Consider the following 6384-nt stretch of genomic DNA (forward strand, 5'->3'; position numbering starts at 1 on the left):
GCAGTAGCAATCGAAGACTGGCCCACCTTCCCTGCTTTTTTCGAAGGGGCAATTCAGGAAGCCCAAGCTTTGGGGCCCCTCAAACTAGACGGGCCTCATGATGGAGAGGATCCTTTTCGTGATCTATTTACTGGTGTCGAGGACGCTGCCGGTACTAGTGATGCATCTGATCTTTTTCACGGAGTGCAGCAGGCTTTGAATCAAGTAAGCCTTAAATTATTTTGTTGGTATTATCTCTTATGTCTGTTTTTCTTTTCTTACTTTATTTCTTCTTTCTTCGTAGGCCGTGGTAGCTCATCGAGAAGCATGTTCTCGATCCTGAGCTGAGCTGCGTCAATACGAGGCCGATCTCCAATGGGCCACAGAGGAGAAGAAGGCCCTTAAAGTCTTCTTAGGGCAAAGGGGAAAAGAAATCAAGGACCTCCGAACTGAGTTGGCTAAAGCTCACCAAGATCAAACCGATCTGTCCGAGCAGGTAATGATACTATTAAAAGCCTATGGATTCGATACTGGAACGATGGCTAATATTTCGGTCTCATAGATGCTGTAGAAAATTGAGATGATCGGGAAACTCCGTGAGGAGGTTGATGTGATAAAAATGGAGTCCTTGATGTAAAAAGAAGGTATGGACCGCTTTGCTACAGAGAAAGAAGCTGCTCGAGCCCAATTGTCATTGGCCGGAAACCAGCTTCAAAGTATAAAGGAGAAAATCTCGGTTCAAGCAAGGAAAACAGAGGAGCTCGAGGCTCGGTTGGCTTCTGAACTTGCCAATGCTGAAAAGACAAAGCCCAATGCAGATGCCTTTGTGGCTGTTTATCGGGTCGATGCTCAGGCCGCTCAGTCGCATGCGAGAGAAGTAGCTGAGACCGCTCGAGCTCGAGCACATTGGATAACCAAATTTTCCAAATACCAATATCGGAGGGAAACCCTTGAGGAGATCCATTATCGAGGCTTCGATCTTACTGAACAGATAATAAAGGCAAAAGAGCTTGAAGCTGATGCTGGGGCCTTGGCCTCCGATGATGACGATGACGATGATGATGATGACGATGACGGTGATGGGAACAAGAGCGGGTCTCAGAGTGGGGAGGAGCCCGATGGAGAAGAGACCTCCCCCTGAGATAACCAAGAAACTTAGCCCTTAGTTTCCATTTTGGATGTTATAAACAAACTTGTAAACAATCTTGTATGTATATATAAATATCTTTTCTTTTCCCCACTTGCCTTTATTTTTTGCCTTATGAAGATTTTGTTTCATTTATGCCTTATGAAGGTTTTCGTAAGGCTTTAGGCAATTTAGTCGAGTGAGTGATTCGAACACGAAGTAACGTAGCCCATAGGCATAATGGTCAAGTGAGCGCTTTGCTTCGAACTCAAAATAGGAGTAGCCCGTAGGCTTAGTAGTCGAGTGAGTGATTCGAACTCGAAGTAATGTAGCTTGTAGGCTTAATAGTCGAGTAAGTGATTTTGAACTTGAAGTAATAAAACTCATAGTCTTAGTAGTCGAGTGAGTGATTCAAACTCGAAGTAAGGTAGCCCGTAGGCTTAATAATCAAGTGAGTGATTTCGAACTAGAAGTAATATAGCCCATAGGCTTAGTAGTCGAGTGAGTGATTTTTAACTCAAAGTAATAAAGCCGTTAGGCTTAATAGTCGAGTGAGTAATTTCGAACTCAAAGTAATGAAGCCCATAGGCTTAGTAGTCGAGTGAGTGATTCGAACTCAAACTACGGTAGCCCGTAGGCTTAATAGTTGAGTGAGTGATTTCGAACTCGAAGTAATATAGCCCGTAGGCTTAGTAGTTGAGTGAGTGATTCGAACTCAAAGTAATGTAGCCCGTAGGCTTAATAGTCGAGTGAGTGATTCGAAATGTAGCCCGTAGGATTTATATTCGAGTGAGTGATTTCGAACTCGAAGTAATGAAGCTCGTAGGCTTAGTAGTGCAAGTTTTTTCAAAACTCCTTCAGTAGTGGTTGGCCCATAAGCCTATTTGAATCGTGAAGCAGAACGAAATTTTCAAAATATGAGTTTTTGGTAAAGAGGTCATTATACATGTGTTCGTATTTTGTGCCAGGTCTCGAGCAAAACTATGCGGGCATGGCTTGTTTTGACCATTTGGCCCTTACACGTTTCCCTATCAGGACCCTATTTGGCATGACTTTGGTAAAAAATAACTTTCATGTATCGAACTCTTTCTTGTATCGACCCCGATTTATTTGATGGCAAAGCCCCCCAGTATTCGAGGTTGATTGTAAAGAAGCCTTGAATACTATTGAATTGTCCTAAGGTAGCACGTAGTTGTTGTCTCGTTAAAAATCTTGCCGGAAAAACCCGGTTGGGATAAAAACCGGTCTAAGGGAAAAAGAGTACAACGCGTACTTCATAACCTGAGGTCTCGATGCCTTTGGTTGAACTCCTGAAATAAATTAGCATCGAATATATATAGACGAAAGAAGGGGGAAAACCATACCTTAACAATAATATCGTTTGAGAAGTGATATTTTCCAGTTGTTTGGTAATGGTTCGCCGTTCATCGTTCTGAGTTTATAAGACCCCTTTCCGATTATATCTAGGACTTGATAGGGTCCTTCCCAATTTGGGCCGAGCTTCACTTCATTAGGATCTTGAGTGTTGGCGGTGACATTCCTCACGACTAAGTTCCCGATCCTGAAGTGGCGGAGGTTGGTTCTTCTATTGTAGTACCTTTCGATTCGTTGCTTTTGCGAAGCCATCCGAACAAATGACGCCTCTTGTTCTTTATCTAATAGTTCGAGGCTAGTACTCATAGCCTCGTGGTTTGATTCCTCCGATGCATGTCGAAACCTTGCACTGGGTTCTCCGACTGGTATTAATGCTTCGGAACCGTACACTAAGGAGAACGGGGTTGCCCCCGTACTAGATTTTGATGTAGTTGGATATGCCCAAAGAACGTCAGGTAGGATTTCTCTCCATTTTCCCTTAGCGTCGTTCAACCTTTTCTTTAGGTTTCTAATGATGGTTTTATTCGTTGAATCATCCTATCTGTTCCCACTAGGATGATACGGTATTGATAATATTCTTTTTATTTTGTGGTCTTCGAGGAATTTCGTCACTTTGCTTCCGATAAACTATTTCCCATTGTCACACACTATTTCGGGAGGTATCCCGAATCGACATACGATATGATCCCAGATAAAGTCTATAACCTCTTTCTCTCTTATTTTCACGAACGCCTGTGCTTCAACCCATTTAGAGAAATAATCAGTCATAAATAAAATGAACTTAGCTTTACCTGGGGTTGATGGCAGAGGGCCGACGATATCTATTTCCCATTTCATGAATGGCCATGGAGATAGGACTGAGTGAAGTTGCTCTCCGGGCTGATGGATCATTGGTGCAAACCTTTGATATTTGTCACATTTTCAAACGAACTCCTTTGCATCTTTGTCCATATCGATCCAATAATACCCTGCCTTGATTATTGTTTTGGACCAATGAATCGGCACTGGAGTGATTTCCACAGTACCCTCGTAAATCTCACGTAGGATGTAGTTGGTGTCTCCTGGACCTAAGCATACTGCCAATGGTCCATCGAATATCCTTCGGTATAACGTTTCATCTGCAGTTAATGTGAATCGAGTAGCTTTGGTTCGTAGGGCCCTCGAATTTTTAGGGTCCGATGGGAGCTTTCCATTCTTTAAGTATTCAGTATACTTATTCCTCCAACCTAGGTTAAGCTTGTAGAATTTATCTCGGCATGACCTTCTTCGATCACGGATCTCGAGAGTTGAACGACAGTCCCCGAGCTTATCTCGCCTTCCTCGACCGATGATCCCAAATTTGCAAGTGCATCGGCCTCACTGTTTTGCTTTCGTGGAACATGCTGTAAAGTCCATTCCTTGAAATGGTGCAAAGTGACCTGCAGTTTGTCCAAATACCTTTGCATTCTATCTTCTCTAACTTCGAAGGTTTTGTTTACTTGATTTTCCACCAGCAAAGAGTCACACTTGGCTTCAATGACTTCTACTCCCAAGCTTTTAGCTAGTTCGAGACGTGCAATCATGGCCTCATACTCGACCTCGTTGTTAGTCAACCTGGTAGTTTTGATAGATTGTCTAATAGTGTTACCCGTGGGTGGCTTTAAAACGATGCCTAGCCCGGAACCCTTCACGTTCGAAGCCCCGTCCGTAAAAAGGGTCCATACCCCCGATGGCGTACCCGATTTCAATAAGAGTTCTTTTTCAACTTTGGGTGCGAGAGTCGGCATGAAATCGGCCACGAAGTCTGCTAAAATATGAGACTTGATGGCCGTACGGGGTTGATATTCGATATTGTACCCACTGAGTTCGACGGCCCATTTAGCCAATTGTCCTGATAGTTTGGGGTTGTGCAAAATATTACAAAGCGGGTAAGTGGTCAATATGTATATGGGGTGACAATGAAAGTACGGTCTTAACTTTCTAGAGGCACTTATCAGTGCAAGTGTCAATTTTTCTAGGTGTGGATATCTAGTTTCTGTTTCTCCTAAGGTTCGACTCACATAATAAACGGGAAATTGCGTACCTTACTCTTCTCGAACTAGGACACCACTTACCGCGATTTTCGACACTGCCAAGTACAAGCAAAGTTTTTCGTCTGTTTTTTGATTATGAAGTAGTGGTGGACTTGATAGATATTGCTTTAATTCCTCTAATGCTTGTTGGCATTCCGGGGTCCAAGCAAAATCATTCTTCTTTTTGAGTAGAGAGAAAAATCTGTGACTTCGATCTGATGATCTTGAGATAAATCGGCCTAAAGTAGCAATCTGTGCCGTTAGCTTCTGTACGGCTTTTACACTATCCACGATTGTGATGTCGTCGATGGCCTTGATTTTATCGGGGTTAATATCGATCTCCCAATTTGATACCATGAAGCCGAGGAACTTGCCCGAACCGACCCCGAAAGCACATTTCTCGGGGTTGAGCTTCATATTGTATTTCCTTAAAATCTCGAACGTTTACTGCAATTAAGTCAAATGGTCCTCTGTGCGCAGGGACTTAACTAGCATGTCATCAATATAAACTTCCATTAATTTACCTATTTGTTCCTTGAATATTTTATTTACTAGGCATTGGTAAGTAGCTCCTGCATTTTTTAGCCCGAAGGGCATCACATTATAACAATATATTCCTACTTGGTGACAAATGAAGTCTTTTCCTGGTCTTCCGGGTCCATTTGTGTTACACCCTATATTTTCGTACATAAAAATGCGTCGTAAGCAAACTAATGTAGGACCAAAAATGAGATAATATTTAAAAGTATATAAAGTAAGTTAATCATGTTACCTATGAGATTACAAATATTGAAGATCATGAACAACAAGTACAAAGAGGGTTGGACAGTTCAGAAGCTAAAGCAATTGAATAAAACAATGTTTCGTCGAAAGTCGACAAGTTGGGAATGTTATAACATGTACCTTTGGGGTGAGACTAGGGTGATTAACATGATAAGGAGATTATGTTATGATTTATATTAGTCGTATGACATCCGTGTGTTATGTTTTAATGTCAAGCGAGTTGTGGAACAAAAGTCGATGAAAGTCATCACAAGTTACACTCATAAGTTTTACTGAAACTTTGGGTCAAATGTAACTGCAATTTTCTCCCAATATACTTAGATTTATAGGGTGTTCCACCCATCAAATTAAAGATCTATGAGTCTATTTTCCAATTCATTAAACCGTTTGTCCATACGACATTGGAGTAGTGAGATATGGGCATTTTTGCGATGCTGCGCAAGCTGCTAGGTGACAAGTAGGTGTGTCACCTACTTGCTTCAATGAAAGCCCAAAAATGGGCCATTTGGGGTCGTCCAAAGAGGCCTTTTAAAGGCCTATTTTCTTCATATATTAGACTTAAAATAGAGCATAATAACCATACATAAGCTCTGCAAAGAATCCTCCCAAAAATTTCCCACAAACCCTAATTGATTTTCTCTCCCTTTCAAGTTCTAATTGGAGGTAAAACCTAGAGTTTGAAGAACCAAGATAGGAGCTGAGTTATCCAACAAATAAGGTGAGTTTACTGCTCTCTTTCATCCAGTTTTTCTTCTATAAATTCATGGTAAGTCGTTCTATACTTGTGAGAACTCACGGGACGGTGATCGGAAGCCGTGAGTTCGAGTTATTCACTTGTAGCGGACTGTTTTGTGTTGCTGTTGGGCTGCGTGTTTTACTACTGTTTTGTGGAGTTTTGGAGGAGGAAGGGGGTGTAGAAACACCATATAAATGTAGGTTTGTTGGCTGGTCGTTCGTCATAACATTTTTGGGTCGTTTGACACTACTACGGTGGTCGTTTTGTGTATGAAGAGATTGGGGTGTGTTGGGCTGTTTTGTAGTATTTGATGGTGTATATAGGGCTGGAAAATG

This window comes from Nicotiana tabacum, chromosome 12, assembly GCF_000715075.1.
Source record: "Nicotiana tabacum cultivar K326 chromosome 12, ASM71507v2, whole genome shotgun sequence".
NCBI lineage: Eukaryota > Viridiplantae > Streptophyta > Magnoliopsida > Solanales > Solanaceae > Nicotiana > Nicotiana tabacum.